Source organism: Apis laboriosa, unplaced genomic scaffold (assembly GCF_014066325.1).
Source record: "Apis laboriosa isolate Shangri-la unplaced genomic scaffold, ASM1406632v1 scaffold58_cov148, whole genome shotgun sequence".
NCBI lineage: Eukaryota > Metazoa > Arthropoda > Insecta > Hymenoptera > Apidae > Apis > Apis laboriosa.
In genome coordinates, this window is record NW_025223827.1 from 161,307 (window position 1) to 180,455 (window position 19,149).

General features: G+C 32.8%; 1 protein-coding gene across 1 annotated transcript in view; it reads left to right on the top strand.

Annotated features, from left to right (window-relative positions):
- LOC122717789 (nuclear migration protein nudC) overlaps window positions 1–19,149 on the top strand; it is a 110,573-nt gene that overhangs the window by 68,545 nt on the left and 22,879 nt on the right. The gene's annotated exons all lie outside the window — the stretch shown is intronic.

Here is a 19,149-nt window from a genome sequence, read left to right on the forward strand (position 1 = left end):
TGAAAGTAAATTGATGAATTTAATTGGTTTCTTCTCATTGATTTTAATGAGATTTGAAATAATATTCTATGAAGAATGTCTTTTTGAACAACTTTTTTCTTTACTTTATAATTGATTTTATTTTTCGAGTTATTTACAGAAAATTTTCAGTACTATGCATTGAATTCTGTTTAGATTTATATATTAGTGATCGCATACGAAAAATTATTCCTCATCTTTGGATCTACGAAACGCGAAAATAAAATATAAAGCAATTCTTGCGTGATTGAAATTATAATGATCGAACTCATAATGATATTAACTTCTTAAATATCTATTGATTTCTCTGTATGCATTTATTGACAAAAACTAAGAAACATATTAATCATTCTTTTTATATTTTTTAATTATTTCTTTATTTGGTCTTTAAACATATTCGAAAAAAATTTATTGCTTATTGATGTATAGAAATATAAATAAATTCGATTAGTATATTTATATTTCTTAACTTTTCAATATGCGCATTAGAATCTAAAAAATTAAATTTTTTATAAAATCTCTTATTATCTCTTATTATGTAGACTACCAAATGAACAATTGATGAACGATAGCTACTATTAATTAAACTATTACACACGCTCATATAAATTTTTTGCAAATAATTGGAAAAAAAGCCAATCATCATACTGGTTATGTGCAAAGAAAAAATTGTTCAAAATTTTCTTTTATAATATATTTCAAGGATATATCAAATTCGATAAGAAGACAATTAATCGACAGCTAAATTTACCATATAATTATAATTAATTTACTATTTATCCATTATATCAATTTTTTCAATTAATTTTTCGTAATAAAATTCGAAACTTGATAACTTAGCCGAGTTCGATAAACTTTCAAGAAGCTAAAAAGTTTCAAATCTCTTCTCGAATAAAAGAACACCCAAGAACCTCGATATTGACGCAAAGATTAACGAAACGTGATCGCTGGAAATATTTAAACAAAGCCTGGTTGTGTTTCCCTGTTAATTTTACCTTGTTGAAGACATTGTTCTTTAAAAATATCGATTGACGTTTTCCATCTTAAGCTCTTAAAATTCTTGAGTTACATAAAAAGTTATCGAGAAACGTAATTCGCTATTCGTCAGAATATCCGCGTTTTTTGCATGTCATTACTGTGCCAAGATTAAGAGGATTAAGAGAGAACCACCTCTTTAAATTCGTGCGATTTGTCAAACATCTCGAGGAGTTTAATCTCGTTAATAAAAATAAATTCGATGAATCGAAATCGATGGATACGTGGATCGATGTCTCCTCATAAACGTGAGCATTGGATTTTGCTGAATTATGCAACTTGCACACCGAGCACACGATGGAAACATCGAAGTTACATTAAGATTTTCGCTTCGCCATTAAGAAGAAAAAATAAAAAGAAATCGATCTCGATGGGACGAATGGATTCGTTAACCGTGTCGCGTGAAATCTTCAACGCCTACGTTTCAATTTGTCCGCTATTCATCGTTAATTCATTCGTTCAGAACTCATCTTCTCACGAAACTCTCGGGTTAATCGCTTGGGGGATTGCTCCGTTAAAACGATCCGGTGTGTCGAAATTCCTTTTTCAGGTTCTTGATTTTTTGCAAAATTTCAATATATAGATATATCTGCGTTCCAGTTGATCCAATTGTGCTTTTCCATGAATTATATTAATCTTTTCATGCTTAACATTTTTTTCGAACTGGTTGTTAATTAAATTTTATGAAAATATTTCTTTATTTCTTTTTTATATCATTATTTAACGATAATTTAAAGAATGAGATTAAACAATTATGATTATTATTATATTGTAATTATTAAATTAATTCAGTAAATTATTATTTAGACACTTAAGTTATTGTATATTATACACATTTCGTCAAAATGATAATACATTTTATGATTTTTAGTGTTTTTAGAAATTAATGCAATGTATTTAAATTTATAAATATTATAAATATTATAAATATTTATAAATATTAATTAGCACTTTGATATGTATTGAAAATGAAATAATTTCAAAATAGTATAGTTTTAATAAAAAAAAAATTCTTTGATTATAAATCAATGTATAATTGGAAAAAATTATATTTTCGAATATTTCCATAAATATATCAAAAATTAATACTTTTATATTAAACATAACGTAATAAGTCTAATTTTTCGCACCAGATTCAAATTCAGCACACGAAAAAAAATTCGTAAAAAAAAATCTTTTCATTGTCAAATAACAAATGTCTCGTTGAATGCCTTATCGAGTCTATGTTATTTATTTTGATTCGTTCATTTTTCACATAATACATAAGTCAAATTTGTATAACGTAACGTAAAGTGTAGTTGACATTTGAATATAGCAGCATTAGTCTCGAGAAACATTGAACATCACAAGTACTATCATTTTATTGCAAAATGTAAAATTATACGCGTTATTAAAACATCAGCATATTTTCTCTACGGGATAAATAGACTGTGAATATTTATGCATTTGCATAATACAAAAATATAATAAACATCACGATATTCGAATAATAAGACAGATTTCTTTTATTTAATAGCGTTTATAAAAATTTTATCCACAGTCTTTATATTAAAACGTATATTTATTAAAATATTATTCGTTCGTTGTCTCAACAAAGATAATCATTTTTCGTTATAAAATATGTTCCCTCGCGTTCCGTGGCGAGCAATGACACAATCCGTGGAATTTGAATATGTAGATCGTTGCGCGGAGACATATTAAAAAAAATGGCGAACCCGCGCCTGTCGCGGCTTTGAAACGTTGCCACCGATTTGCATCACGTGCGCATAATTCCCCTCTGCCTCCGTAATAAACCACGTAAATCTCGATCGAGTTCATTGAACAGGGATCAGAGTTCCCAATTGGCCAATTTCGTTACGATCCATAAAGAAATTTATCATCGAGCGTTAAGACGTCTTAATCGTCGTCATCCTTTCGCGGAAAGAAATCTCCATTGTCCCCGATGGCTTCCTCTTCGAATAACAATAATCTGCCTCCTTTTATCGCCGATTTTATTTCTTCTCTATTCCATCGTCACGGTGATAAATCGCTCTAACGAACCGTGATATACGCCGCAATTATTATTTCTCTATTCAAGGAAAGCGATTAGAATATAACCGAGGGAAACATAGTTGCGACAGTTGTTGGACTGGTCTGAAAATGGAAGGGTACCACGCTGATGCCAAGGCTGAATTCCATTTCCATTGCATTGCTCCTCTGGTTGAGATACCGTTGAATTAATACATTTGATTTGTATCTAATGGCTGTCCACGTGGTTGGGCAACCAGACGAATGTGATCCGCGAAGGATGCACATGGAAGACGAATAACGGCGAGTAGCAGTTGGTAATTCTATCCCGACGCGTTATTAATCCTCCTTGAATCCAATCGTCGATCCAAATATTTTTACGTCGAATGTTGAGGAGAGAGATGTTGATATTGAATTTTGAAGAGTTTCGATAAATGGATAGATTTTTGGATCGTTTGCTTCGAAATGAAATTTATATATGTATTTATATTTTGAAGAATTCAAAATTTCTGGCAAATGTAGGTTGGATACAAATTATTTTCGATTCAATCTTTTATACGAGCTCTTATGTAGTCGAAAGATGATTGATCGAAAATTGTTATCGATATCTTGTATCATTTCCAATAGTTATTTTTAATTTTCTTCTTTTCAAAAAATTCATCGGATATTTAAAATATTTCGATTTCCAACTTTCGATTATTACCCAGATTGTCCGACCTACATTTCCATTATTTAATCTTACGATCATTTTTACGGTTATTAAGGTTTAAAAGGAAGTACGATGGACGAGATAGCGGTGGTATTTTCGAAAAATTCGAGGCGCAATGCTTCACGACCGATATCCCGCGGCGAATTGGAATGGCTTGGCGAAGCTGTGGCAGTTACCAGAGTCAACGAAGCGTGCACGCGACTTTTCCACAGTCACTTTCATAATGCAAGCCACTTCCGAAAGTGAATTGACTTATCCGAAGTCGGGAGAAGGTTACGCATAATATGCGGCCTTACGTGTACGCCGATCGGTCTCGCACGCGCAACGGTTCTGAATGCCTTCCACTTCTTCGTACTTCTAACTTCGTTTTCCTGTTGCAACAATGTGACGACAAGAATATGGAAGCAATAGTTCAAATTTTATTTCAAAATTAACTGCTCTTTAATTACAAAATCTTGACTCGATACTTTTCTATCGAATTAGACATTTCCAATTTTAAAAATTTGCATATATAATATGCAATATATATAATATCGTATTAAAAATATCATTATACAATATGATATAATAATATTTGCATTGCAATTTTATTTTTATTTTATTATTTTTTATTTCCTTTCGAGATCGAGATTCTCGAGATTGTATCGAACATATCATCAGCCAATAACTGCCATAGGCCGCCCCATTGTTGACTCGTTCCGCTGCCCCATGCATCGAACCATGACGATGACCACCATTATATCCAGTTCAATTATCCGCTCAATGCCTCGGCAAACTAACATTCGTGAAATTTCAATAGCGTATCGCTCGTTCACATCAACTCTTACGTCTACTACTGACACTTGTGATAATACGTACGACTAGCACGGTCCGTATCCCCTTGTCAGCCGCGCGGTTAGTGAAACAGCGCGTTAATGGTCTGACTTTCACGCTCGACGGACGACGGTGTGCAAGAATAACCATAGAATTAAGCGAAATTACCGAAAAAAAATTCACGACCGAGACGATTAAGAGATCTGAGATTTTACATTTCGCAATTCTGATAATTTATAAACCTTCATCGAATGGAATTCAGTTTTTTTATTATTTTTTTTTTTTTTTTTCATTCTTTTATTCTGGACAACGATTTGTGTGATTTGTCAAGATTTTGCAAATTCGTTCGTATTCTCTTAATTAATCATAGGAAAAAGGATGCACGCGTTTTGCAACGAATAATTCGATCTGTGAATCTCTGATGTAAGAAAAATTTCACTTTCGTTTAGTTTCAGCGGGTTATACAATTTATCTTTTTATTTTATTTATTTATTATTATTATTTTTTTTTTATTTTTTTCGTATGACCTAATTGTCTGAGAAAACTGATGCCACGTAACGAATCCACGGCAATGTCAATCAACGCAGCGATGTTACGTGACTGGCATTGTTTCCGAGTAAGTAAGTGTCACGGACGCGTAAGGCGCTTCTCGACGAGTGATTGACCTAGCTGTATTTCCTTCGATCAGTGTCAATGAAGGAAAGAGTTTTTTTTTTCTCTTTCGTTTTGTTCGGGATTTATATATAAATCAAATTATTTTAAATTATTTTAAATTAAATATCTGATCCTTTTTACCATACTTTTCTTTCTATTCAATATTTATTCCTCTTCTTTTATTTAAAAATATAGTATATACAATAGTAATAATATGAATAAATTTATGATACATCTCATATAAAATATAAAAATATTCTAAATCAATACTTTTATAACAAACAAATTAATACTTTGTCACGACAAATCGTCGAAAATCTAAAATCTTCATCCAGATAAGACGAAAAATTGAAAAAGGATTGTGATAAATTACTACTCACCGACATCTGTACGAAAGTATCTCCACCAAAAAAGTAACTCGTCGAATCACTACAACTTTCCTCTGGCGAAAGACCCTCGATCCTCAGTCGCGTGACAGCGATCGCCAAAGGAGGAGGGTACACGCACCTCGTACACCAGCTTCTTCGCACAGCTTCCTCTCCGAGGATTTAACCGAGGAAAGCAGCCTCTAAAAAAAAAAAAAAAAAAAAAAATCCACGTGAAATCACAAATTCGTGTTCCACGATTTCGATCGAAATTGATTTCGCGGATTGAAAGGCGCGAGGCAAATCACTTTCCTCCTTAATCACGGAGACGTTATGCGCGGGATTCGCCCGTAATTCGAAGACTGGTCATCGCGGTGACGACGCAGGGGTATTCAAAGATCGAAACGGCGTCGCGATCCAACAGAAGAGGCGCGTGGTGACCAGAGGGGGCAGTACGGGGGAAGGGGAGGAAAGCGGGGTCACGAAGAGGGGGATCAGCCCGAACTGGGGCCCCCCTGCGATCCTTTAGAGCGGGGAACAGCGGCCGAACCCTCGAGTGAGAAGCCGCTTTTGGTGGTAGGGGGTTTCGGGAGTAGCAGCGCTGTTGCTCTCCGCGACCGACCGAGGGGGGCAGCCGAGGGGAGAAGAGACGGACGAGTGGGTAAGAAGCGCGCATTCTTGTGTGTCAACGCATGATAGTTATGGACCCCTGGCAACCTTGTCCCAGTACCGTCTGCGCGCAAAATGGATCCGAAAGCATAGCTGCGCACGAAGTTCGCAACGTACGAGAACTGATAAGGGGAGGTTCCACCACCGGATGGAGGGAAGATACTCATCCTTCCTTGCATTAATACCCGTTTTCACCGAACAGAAAACGGCTGGCCTGCGGTATCTGGGTCATGGATTCGTGGCGTTCGAGAGAAGATGCGTTGTTGTTACCTACGTGGTGGGCCCCTCTCTTTGAATTGTTGGAGTGGGGGGCCAGGTTCGAAGCAACGAGAATACCTGGATTTTTGGATACCGACTGCTGCTGTTGACACGTTGAACGAGAGAGTTTTTGAGAAATGTGCTCGTAATGGAAATTAAATTGGAGAAATTTAGAGTTAATTATTTAAGTCGAAGTAGATGATTTGATTTTGGAAAAATTTATATTATGGTGTTGAAATTTAGAAATTTGAAAAGGAAATTAATTAGTTTTTTGTTATATATTCGTATATATTCTTTAAATTAATTTTTGATTATAGAATCGAATCTCGTTGGAATGTCTTTATTTAAAGAGATAGATAAGAGATGCGAAAGAGATTCTTTTGGGGAAGAATTCGATGATAGAGACACATAAAAACAATACCTCTATAGTACGAGCAAAGAGGAATATCTGTGTCAAGGTCGAGAAAAGGATTTTAATTCAGCCTAGACCATACGATTATGCCTCTGCCCTTTTGTCACTGCCACGTCGCATTCAATTCAATTTCGTTAGCGAACAATCTCTCTACTCTTATTTGTCATTATGGAATTAACACGGGTTGACTTGCGATTACGGTTGAGAAAGATTCTCGATTGTTTCCCGATAAATCTTCCACCTTTTCTGAAACTGTTGCGAACTGTCGTGACTGTAAGGGAACTCGTTTCCAGATTGTTGGATCGCAAGAATGAACAAAAGACATTGTTGTTTCGGTTGACATCGGAGTAAGTTTCATTTGAATTGCAAATCAAACTGTGTATCGTAAGTCCGACACGACAAGATTCAATAAAATTTCACAGATAAATATGAAGGAAATATCGCCTAATTTCGTAAGGATAAATATATCTTTGTTAACGTTCATTTTGTATGTATTTTAATATTTACGTTACCCAAAAGGTGAACTGATTAATTGCTTAAAAGTTTTCTGAAAAAAAAATTAAATATTAATAATTATACATTTCGATGGTGTAAAATTTAGAAATTCTCGGGAAATGAAAATGATAAAATCGGTTTTCGAGTAGCTAATTTGTTTCTTCCGATTCTGTAACAATTATTTTCCTGGAAGTTAATTCCCTCTCGATTTTACGCCATGAAGGATGTGGGTCAGGGACGGTGGCTTAACTGTTCTAGTCTCGGAACACATCGTAACAACCCTTTTGATAACGATCCCATAAAACATCGGTTTCTTGCCAATTATCTTTTCACGCGATTAAACTTGAACATCTGCTTCTTTTTTCGTTCGACACGAAACTCTTCGGGTTATGATTTTGCCTGATTGGCTACCGAGCTTTCTGTTCCATGAAATTGCACCTATAAGTACCGGATATCTTACAAATACCACATTTTGTACTTTTTCCATGGCTTCGTTCAAGAGTCAATCTTCCAATCATATCAATCATATTTATTTAAGGAATTTTTCATCCTTCGCACTTTGCTGTTGTCAAGAGTTGAAAAGAAGAGTTTACAATTTATGCTACAGCAGTATTTTACACAGTATTTTTATTTCATATTTTACGAACGAATATTTTTTTTTCAAAGTGAATGGAAACCAAGAACTAAAATAAAAATTTTCTGTTCAATTCCCTAACAAGTGCCAATTTTGTACTTTTGATTTAATACGAATACAATCTTTTGAAATGTTTCAAAAATATTTATTTTTTTTTTCTTTACAAGTTTTTCTTTATTCTATTATTGGCAAAATTCAAAAGAAAATCAAAATTTCTTACATTGAATACTATTTTACTATTTTTCAATTTTATATTAAAAAATCTTGAGATTTTACGGAAAACATTTTTCAAATTAACATTTTCCTATCATGCAAGTATGATTTTTATTGTTATCTGCAAGCATCATATATGATTTAAGCAACCATCAGGTATGTAACCCGACACTTTCTAAGAAATATTTTATCTTATCTTTTAAAAATCTTAATAATATATAAATCTAACTAATATCTGAACATTAAAAAAGAAAATCGAAAATCATTCATCACGTTTTACGAAATTTTAATGATTTTGTAAAAGAAATAAATAAGTTTAAACAGAGATTTACCTTAATCTTCGAATATCGTATCATATTTTGAATATTTTTATGAACTCTTTGCGCATCATATGCGTTCACGATCGAAAATATGTATTATAAAACTATCCTTGTCCTTTCCAAATCGGTTAAAAATAATACGAGACTGTTATGAATACAAAACTTAAATTATAAGCGATTTCGATAGAGCATTCAACGAGACAGGGATCGAAGCGATGTGGATCACGGGTCAGCCGACGTCCTCGATGTTTTCTCGGTTCACCGATCAAGAAAAGGTGCTGCATTGCGTTCCGGATTCAACGTTTCCTCGCGCAATAACGCTCGATTGACTTGTGCTCCAGAAACGGTCGGCGCGCGTCAGTCCACGTCGTACGTGGCCTGTCCGTTCGCGACGGGACACCGTAATTGAGTTTTCGCAGACTGTAATTACACGTGCAATTGATACTAATTTGTACGTGAGAGATTTATACTCACCCTCTCTGAGAATCTTGGTTTGTGCAACACCTTGTGATTTTTCGAATGTTGTTTACTCGTTTTCGAAAATTATTTAGGAGACGAGGATATATTTTGTTTTCCGAACAAGATTTAACAGTAGAGTAATTTCTAAATATATAATAAAAATTCATCTCTATCTCAGAAAATTATATTATATTAATATTACATTCGTCAGAAACGTTTTGACAGGTTTGATTTGGTTCTAGTAGAAAAACTTGAGAAATTTCTTAAGTGAAATTTTTATACTTCTCAATTTGAATCTCTATCGAAAAATGAATCGAAAAATCGCTCGATAATTTCAAAATTCTGAGAGAATGAAACAAAGATCTTCACTCCTCCGTCAAAAACAAATCCTCGATGATTTCACAACACCCCTGAGACCTACCTGCCTGGCCCCTGGCCTCCTTCAATTCCCATCCTCTTAACAAAAAACACCCACGATTTCTTCGTTACACTCGAGTCCAAACGGCTCGAAACAACAACTGTCATCCAGAAATCTCATAAACCCGTCGTATGATTAACCGACGAGATCACCGGTCGGGGCCAAGGGTGTCGTTCCTTCTTTTTCTTTTCTTTTCTTTTCTTTTCTTTCCTTCTCTCTCTTGTTCCTCGCTTAATTGTTTTCGCACGAAATCGCCTCGAAACGAAGAAACTCCCCCATCCCTCCCCCTGCACCCCCTGACACAAATGCGTTTCGCAAGATTTCGCAATATCAATTGCGCGCCGCCTGTCAAGCGAATGCCAGCTCGCGCGCTTCTCTCTCTTTCTTCCTCTCTCTTTGGCCGAGAATTATCGCCCGCGCGAGGCGTTTTGCGTTATTTAAGACTATGTAATTTAATAAAGTAACGGCCTCGCGATGCCTCGTTCCCTCAGGGTCGTGGCGCGGATTCGACTCGGCCCAAAAATTCTACGAGGGTGTTCAGGAAATTACGGTCCCGTGGCGGCCTCTTTAGCGTGAAATTATTCCCTCCGAAAGGAACACGAGAGAGGCCTATCTCTCGCTCTCGACGTGGATCAGATCGGTGATACGATCTCTCTCTTTCGTTCTCTCTCTCTCTCTCTCTCTCTCTCTCTCTCTCTCTCTCTCTCTCTCTCTCTCTACTCTCTACTCTTAGGCTGCTCGTGATCGTGTTTCGAAAGGGGTTTCTAAGACATTTTGGTCATGGGTGGAGCTGATTGTATACCGTGGTCCGTTTTAATTGGGAGATTAAGTGAAATAGCAAGGAGAAACGGGGCTACAGATATCGATGTGATTTAGTGATTTATGAAAGATGTATATATATATATATTAATGTTACATGGGAGAAAGGGAATGTTTGAAACGGTTTGAAATAATTAGAATAGTTGGGTAGAATGTAAAATTATGTGCAATATATGAATAATTTTTTATAATACACGAGTCGAAAAATTATCTTCGTATTGTTCGGGAAAAAAAAAAGAAAAATTTAGAATTAAAATTTGTGATTTATTCATTTTGTAAAAAAAAAATTCTATTTATTAAGATATTGTTATAATAAGAATTACTAGAATACAATAGTTAAAAATTTCTGTTGTTATTATTTCGTTTCGATAAAAATATCATTGAATGCGATAATAATCAAACGATCTATAAAAGTCAATCCGAATGATCGATTTAAACTCCTAAAATGGAACCTAGTCCTAAAACCACCTTCTCCTTCGTTTATTTTGATATTCGTGTCTCGGCCAGGCAAAAATCAATTGGCTCCCCTTCACACTTTCCAGAACTGGAATCCTAGTCTAGTTTGCATAATACACGACGTTATACGCTGTCGTCCTTTCAACCGCGATCGATCTTTCACTCTTGATGCGACTATCCACGCAATTCTAAATTAACCGGTTTTGCAATTTTGGCGCCACTCGCCGACGAAGAGAAGATCGCGCGACGCGGTCCAATTTCACGGAGGCCGCTGATCATACACGATACGCTGCAGGTATATACGTTTCGTCTGAATGCAAATTATCCCCATACCTCGACACCCCGTTTTCACGCCCATGAATTATCACGATACACGCCTGCCTGCACGCGATTTATTCTTGGTAGGAGAATGTTTCTTCTTGCATACTTTTGTTTGTTGTCTTCGATCGGTACAGCATTTCCATGTAATTGAAATTATTTTTATGAATATCTTCTGTTTACGGCCCATGTCGTATTTTATGCTTGCTTTATTCTATTTACACATGATATAGATTTTTATGATTACACTTTTATTACGTATTTTATCATTTTGTCATTTTCTTGTATGCTTTTTAATCGCCGTATTATTCTCTTCGTATTACTGTTAAAGTTTATATAGTAGAGAAATAAAAAAATGTTGAATGCTTAGAAAGAAATTAAAAATGAAATATATTAAAAATAGTTGTTAATAAAGTTTAATCGATCTATCATACTAAATGTTGTATAAATAAAATTAATATTTAAGATTATTTGTCGTAATTTTTTTTTCTTTACTTAATTAACTTATTACATGTGCTTTTAAATATTCATTTTTATCTAATCTATATATATATATTATATTACAAAGATACGTAAGAAATAAGACTTGATCACGTTATATGATTTTGATTAAACTTCGTCAACAACTACTTTCACTATCTGTCCTACTGAACTACAAATTTAGCAATCCATATATATCTCCAAATCCAATATCAAAACAATATCAAATATAGAAAAATCTATAAACATTATAAAAATAATAATTCTAAAATTTATCTGTACATACATTTTCCAATGCCATTTAAAACTAAAATCTATATACATATATATATTAGACCCATTTACATATGCAGTCCAATATCAAAACAATATCAAATATAAAAAAATCTATAAGCATCTATAAAAATAATAATTCTATAAAAATCTATAAAAATAATAAAATTTATCTGTACATACATTTTCCAATGTCATTTAAAATTAAAATTTATATACATATATATATTAGACCTATGCAATCCAATATCAAAATAATATCAAATATAAAAAAAATCTATAAGCATTGCAAAAGCAATAATTCTAAAATTCAACAGTCTGTACACAGATATTTTTCAATGCCATCTAAAACTAAAATCTATATACATATACATACATACATATATATATATATATAAGACCCATATATATATATGCAGTCCAATATCAAAACAATATCAAATATAAAAAAATCTATAAGCATTATAAAAATAATAATTCTAAAATTTATCTGTACACACATTTCTATACACACATATTTTCCAATGTCATTCTAAATGACAATAATTCTAAAATTCAACAGTCTGTACACAGATTTTTCAATGCCATATAAAATTAAAATCTATCTACATATATATATATTAGACTCATATACATATGTAGTTCAATATCAAAACGATATCAAATATAAAAAAAAATCTACAAGCATTGCAAAAGCAATAATTCTAAAATTCTAAAATAATCTGTACACACGTATTTTCCAATGCCAGCTAATCGCTTCCAGAAAATCCCCCACTAGAAGCCTCTCCAACTACATCGTTAGAATAAGCGAATTCTAAACCATGTAAAAATTCCAGTCCACGCACCTCGAATCGACACCTCGAATCGACACCTCGAATCGTCTATCTGTTCGCTCCAATCTAATACCCCGTCGTCCGATTGCGTCACCCTATATATCGCGATCCGATCGATACGGGCGATCTGCATCTAGATGCAGAGATCTCCTCTCCGCGCATCCGGCAGGGCACACGTCGATTGGTATTTAGGCCTCGCGTTACGTAACCTTTTTCCTTCCATCGGGACGGCCGTCAAAGCGATGGATAAAAAAAAAAACTATACCAGGTGGGGGGCGGGGGCGGTAGCGGATCATCGGCGGTGACATTGGGGCCCCGTTTTCCGTATGCGAGTCTCGTTCAACCGGGCCCTCTCGAACAACCTCTGCCCCTCTTCCTCTCTCTACGTAAATCGGTTTCCTCTCTCTTTCCTCCATTTCCCTCCCTTTCCCCTTCCATACGTCGACACGTTGTATACGTGCGGTTCTACGCGGTTGGAAATACGCGGAGGTTTCGTGCGCGTCAAAAACGACTGGTTCTGTCTAATACGTGGCCGGGAACGAGGAACGTGCGACCGAGCATCCGCCAATTGCGAAATGCAGGAATTTAAAGAAGCAAGACCCCGGTAAGGTCGCCCGGCCCCCACGGGGTCGCCGTATGTAATTGCCTCGCAATTGCGGAACGCGTGCAGAAAATCTTGGTTTGCACGATGTCGAATTATACGAATCTTTGTTTTGGATTTTTTTTTTTTTTAAATTTGAACAAATTTTGAATATATGTATATATTAGAAGTTATTGAGATTGTTATTCAAATCTAATTTTTGCATATAGAGGATATATGGGATTTTTGATGTAGATAGAATAATAATAAGTAAAAAAGGTTTGAGAAATTTCATATAAAATATATTGTGTATATAAATAATACGAATCTTACAGAACTTTTGGTATTTTCTAGATATAATAATAAAGATAAAATTAGAATAATTCAAATTCCTATGATATTGTGAGATTGATGTTATTTTTTTGAGAAGAAATAATATGTAGAAATATTTTATTAGATTTTATTAGATAGTATAAAATATCATAAAGTATTACATGTAATAATGATTACATATTACATGTAATAATGATTAGAATAATTTATTTTGTTTTGTGCAATAATAGGATATGTAAATTGTTTTTTCTGGACAATCACTGGATTTATAATTAGCATAATTTTCAAAAAATTATAATTATATTGCTACGAGTCGAGTATTTCATATTTTTACCAATTTATCATTTCACTTTCTCTTATCATAAATATTTTAAATCTTTATTAATATTAAAACTAGGATTATTATACTATAACTTTTCTTTAAAAATTACAAAATAAACTATAATAAATTTCTTAAATTTATTTGAACAAACGCGTGTAGACATTTTATATTACAGCCAAAATATAATAATGTAAATTAAATAAAAAAAAAAGATAATTGATAACATTTGTTATAGAATAGTATTTTAATCATAATATTTGAAGTATAATCATTATTTTTATTACATTGTACAATCATTAGTTGAATCAAATATTTTATAGTTTTTCGATAAAAAATATAATTTGTCTACAAAGAATTTTATATAAATCGTAATCAAAATTGAACATGCATATAAATGATCAAAATACAAAACGAATTCATTAGGAGATCCAAAACGATAGAAGCTGATTACAAAGGAACATGGAAGTGATTCGTTTCATTGAAATGGCCAAGCCTCTTTTAATTGCGCGATTATTATGCAAATTCGCTGTCTCGTTTATCGAAATAATTATGCTCGAGGAGTCGAATAGTTAAAATTGACCCATTTATAATTTCATATCGCCACGTCTCTTGCATAACTTCACGAATAAGCGAGGTTAATGACGACCACGGGGTCATCACCTTCGACCAAGTTTCTTTTTCCACCTATAACTTCTTCCTTTCCGTGGAAGAAATTTAGAATGGTCGAACACCTTGAATTAGGTGAGATAGAAGGGATTCGTAACATCGCACCACGAGCAAGTGTTTCAAATCTTTTTGGATCCCTTCAGAAATTCGTGCGTGCTCTACTGTCCGACATTATGAAACCAAGGAATAGGAAGGACACGGCAAGGCTCGACAAGGTTATCGCGGTAATTATCGCGCAATTAGACCATGCAGTCGATGGTTATTTTCTCTTCGCGGTTCTTTTGCAACACCCACAATGGAGACTCGAGTCGTGAAAACGAGATTACCACTTTAAAATGAAATTCTAACGTAGGACGTTGAATCGTGGATGACGTGCGATTCAAAAGTTGATAGATAGGAGGTAAACGATGAATTTAATTCCATTCATCGTGGATACACGAAATCCTTGAATTATTGTATATACACTATATAATATAATACCTTTGAAACTTCGTTATGAAACGAAGTGATTATAAGTGATTGATCATTAACTTTTGAATTCTTTTCGATAAAATATTTGATTCCCACGTTTTTTTTTTTTTTTTTTTTTTTTTTTTTTTTTTTTTTTTTTAATAAATATTTATCGTGTGTAATCTTTCGAACAAAAATTAATTATATAATTTTTCGTGTGCTATCCTAGCGATATTGGGAAAGACGGTAGGAACAGGAGAAGAATAATTGCAACATAATATACTTCGTAATAAAAATTATCTAATCATCTGCGCGCCGATGCTTGCACAACGATTACACAGAAATGGCAATTTTATTCATATTTCCAACAAGTCTTGGAAGTTTAGCCTCTGACTCTTAAGACAGAGGATTCTCTTCAATTTTATCGTCTTTTCCAGAAGTTCAATGTCCTTGTTGTGCAAATGGTTAATTAGCAGAGTTCGATCACCTCGTGCACAATCTTTACATTCAAATGTTAAATACCTTTTGCTATTATGTATTTTAAATTATCGTCTAAGTTTGATACAGGATTGCAATGCACGATCATCAATCGATTATATTTAAGATCAAATTAATCAATTGTTAACTTCGATTGTTAACTTCTTATATCTGATATTGAGAATGCACGTTTCTTTCTTTTTCTTTTTTTCTTTCTTTTTTTTTTTTTTTTTTTTTTTTTTTTTTTTTTTTTTTTTTTTTTTTTTTTTTATTATTATACTGAATGTATGTTGTGAAAAGGTCAGGTATCATTACATACAAAACAATGAATTGTATAATACAGATGACAAATGAATGTTTCAACTATAAAATCAAAAAACGTCGTTCAAAAATCAAGAGGACAAAAATGAAATTTCATTCACCAAGGAAATTAATATCAATTTTCTAATTATTATTATCGTACGTGTTGTTTCTTTTTATTATTATTATTTTATTACAATACTCTCTCCAAAAATGTACAATCCAAATAATACTCTTCCACTTTTACTTGGGCCAATCGTACATTACAAATTTCCGCAAAATTTTATTACAATAAAAAATTATTAAAAGAATCTATTTACTCTCCTCGAATCGATGCTACTGTCTTCATCGATTATATTTCATTATGACGTATCACAAGATGATTGACTATCATCGTTTGGAAAACGATACGCGATAAACGGCAATATCATTTTCAGCCTACAAATCTTTACGATCGTTAACGTCACCGTGAACCTAATGGAAGTGAATAACATCAAGCGGCCGCGACAGAGTAAAGGGCAACGCTATTTTTCTCTTCGCGTTGATAAAAAAAAAAAAAAAGAAGAAAGAAAGAAAGAAAAAGAAAAAGAAAAAAAAAAAAGAAATATAAGCGAAAGCAACGAGGCGTATCGGCTTGGAACGGAAGATCGGCTGTCCAGGATTCATCAGTTGTCACTTGTGCTCGCAGCCTTGTAACATATACGCAAATAACCCAATAAATCTCGGTATAGGCTCATCCTTCGTAATCCTTGACACCGGCGACGAGTAGTGTCACTGCGCATATACATGTTTGTATATCCTCGTCGATCGCCTAGACGCCCAACGAAGGAGCATGAATCGAATCGGAGCCGGACCAAACTCGTGTTGTTTCCTAATATCGTTATCCCTACAAGCCAAGCTCGATTGCGACGTGCGTCACTTTTCCTCGCGTATCTCCTCGAGAGACGCTTAACGATCTTCGGATGTTAATGACCCGAGTCCATGGATGACTTTCAGTTTCCCAATTTTCTTGGTGGTTTTTGCGATTACCCTGCTTTGTGATAATGAAGGAATGAATTTTTAGGAGGGAGAGAGATTATTTTTGAAAACATTTTTTTTTAAAACGTTTTAAGAATTAATGTTAATTAATTGTAGAAATTTTGTAGGATAGAGTTTTATATTTTTGAATTTTTCTTTTTTTTTTTTTTTCTTTCTTAATGTAAATATAGCAAGATATACAAGATAGTAATTAAAATTGTATAATTATATAGATAATTATATAGGATATAAGTGATTGATGGAAAGGTTTTGTTGAAAGATTATAATTTTTTCCAATTTGCCTCCTGTCAATGCTATAGCGAGAAATATGTTTAAGAGGTGATGAGTTAGGTGTAAGATTGCAGTTTTACGACTTGCTTATATTTCATGATAGTGAAAGGGCAGATTATACTTTTGAATGTATTTTTCTTTAGTTTTTGATTTATTAAATAGTCGAGAAGAAAAATAATCTAGTTGTAAAATCACATTTTACAATTTATTCACTTATTTTAAGATAAGAAAAAAAAAATTTATTACAATAAAGAATACACATTCGAATATATATTTATATTTCTATTATAAAATCTGTATAATGTAATAGAAAATTAGATGTGTATTAGTAAGATTATTATTATAAAATTACAATTTTTATAACTTGTTTATTATTTTATAATACTGACTTTATTAAAGAGAAGGGTGTGTCAATATGCATATTTATTCTGTTATTGTATTGAATTAGAAAATTGATTCAGTTGTAAAATTATATATTTCAATTTTGCTATTATTTTCAATCCTGAAGAATTTTTCAAAATGTAACCACATTATCTGGAACCACATCTTTCTTCTTTCTTTAATTCGATTAAAGAATTGATAGGAATTAGATTTATAAAAGATTAGAATCGTGATACGAGACGTTTAGAAAGTTCATTGTTGAGCGTCCTAGACCTCTTGGAAAAAAAAAAAGTTAGGATAATATCGCAGCGTTTTCACAAAATTGTCGACGATGGAGATTAAAAAGAATTAAATTGAAAGAAAAAGCAACATGCAGAAAGATAACGTCTATGATTCATAGATTGCAAAAGTGAACTCGTAAAAGTGAGAAATGCGCATGTATCAAGGTTTCGACCTTATATCATGCTTATTAATTATTATAATAATTATTATTATACAAAGCTTTATAACAAAAAAGTTCCAAATTACAAATATTGAAATGATTCGAGCTTTGATTTTCAATATTGCCACCTCTCTGGTTTGCATATTTCAGCACACTTTTTTTTTAATATAAATGAATAATGTTTTTAAAAAAATAATGGAGAAAAATATAATATATATATATTATAAATCCAATCCATATCGATATCAGTATCGAACAGTCAGTTTCCAACTGGTTTAACTGGTGTTTAAATTTTCGAAACAGGGGCGAATATTACTTAGGCGGTGTGCAATTGTGGTTTCCGGATGGATAAAGAAATTGTAACGATTTCGGTTGAGTAACTTGTGCGTGAAAGGCATTCATCGAGCCGGATCGACGATCTCGATTCAACCCGATTTGCAATATCCATTGGCTAATTCGCGACTCCCGCATATTCGTGAATCATAAAAATTTCGAATTAACATCTTCATGTTTTCGAACTCTTGAATAACATTCCCGAAAGTCACGCTATCTTTTTGAAAATTGTACGAAATATTTAATGTTTCTATTAATGATGTAATACAGTTTGAATTTTTTTTATAATTGTTTTTATGTAATAAATCTTCATATTTTCGAACTTTTGAATAGCATTCCTAAAAGTCACGCTATCTTTTTGAAAATTGTACGAAATATTCAATGTTTTCATTTATAATGCAATACAATTTGAATTTTTTTATACTAATTCTTTTTACGCAATAAATCTTCATATTTTCGAACTTTTGAATAGCATTCCTGAAAGTCACGCTATCTTTTTGAAAATTGTACGAAATATTCAATGTTTCTATTAATAATGCAATACAATTTGAATTTTTTTTATACTAATTCTTTTTATGCAATAAATCTTCATATTTTCGAATTTTTGAATAGCATTCCCAAAAGTCACGCTATCTTTTTGAAAATTGTACGAAATATTTAATGTTTCTATTAATGATGTAATACAGTTTGAATTTTTTTTATAATTGTTTTTATGCAATAAATCTTCATATTTTCGAACTTTTGAATAGCATTCCTAAAAGTCACGCTATCTTTTTGAAAATTGTACGAAATATTCAATGTTTCTATTAATAATACAATAAAATTTGAATTTTTTTTATACTAATTCTTTTTATGCAATAAATCTTCATATTTTCGAATTTTTGAATAGCATTCCCAAA